The sequence below is a fragment of the Piliocolobus tephrosceles genome, chromosome X (genome assembly GCF_002776525.5).
Source record: "Piliocolobus tephrosceles isolate RC106 chromosome X, ASM277652v3, whole genome shotgun sequence".
NCBI lineage: Eukaryota > Metazoa > Chordata > Mammalia > Primates > Cercopithecidae > Piliocolobus > Piliocolobus tephrosceles.
Window position 1 is genome coordinate 1,686,004 of NC_045455.1, and position 858 is coordinate 1,686,861.

Below are 858 nucleotides of genomic sequence, written 5' to 3' on the forward strand. Positions count from 1 at the left end.
TCCTCACCCGTTCATCTCAGTCCTCCTCATCCATTCACCTCAGTCCTTACCCGTTCACCTAAGTCCTCCTCACCTGTTCACCTCAGTCCTTCTCATCCAGTTACGTCAGTCCTCCTCATCCATTCACCTCAGTCCTTACCCGTTCACCTCAGTCCTCCTCATCCATTCACCTCAGTCCTCAACTGTTCACCTTAGTCCCCACCCGTTCACCTCAGTCCTCCTCACTTATTCACCCCGGTTCTCCTCACCTCTTCACCTCGGTCCTCCTCACCTGTTCACCTCAGTCCCCCTCACCCGTTCACCTCGGCCATCTCACCCATTTACCTCGGTCCTCCTCACCTGTTCACCTTAGTCCTCCTCATCTATTTACCTCAGTCCTCACCCGTTCACCTTAGTTCCCCCTCACCTGTTCACTGCAGTCCTTCTCACTCATTCACCCCGGTTCTCCTCACCCGTTCACCTCAGTCTCCTCACCCCCACCCTGCTCTGTTGTTCACCTTGGTCTCTGAGACAGGACCAGACACAGAGGCGGCCGCTGGTGCAGCAGGGTCAAGGGGCAGCCTGGGCGCCAGCCTCTCAGGCTCTCGGCCAGTCACCCCCGGACCGGTCTCGATCTGTCGGTGCTTCCTTGGGTCCTTCTCCAACCGGCGTCCTTTTCAGCAGCAACGGGGAGGCTGCAGAGGCTTCTGGGCTGTAGAAAGCTTGACCAACAGAGCCAGGGACTGGAGTCGCGAGCGATCACAGCCCCCGTCACTGAGAGGGCTTTCTGGGTCGTAGCCGCTGTGACTGAGCGGGCTTTCTAGATCATAGACACTGTCGCCGAGGAGGCTTTCTAGATTGTAGCCACTGTCGCTGAGT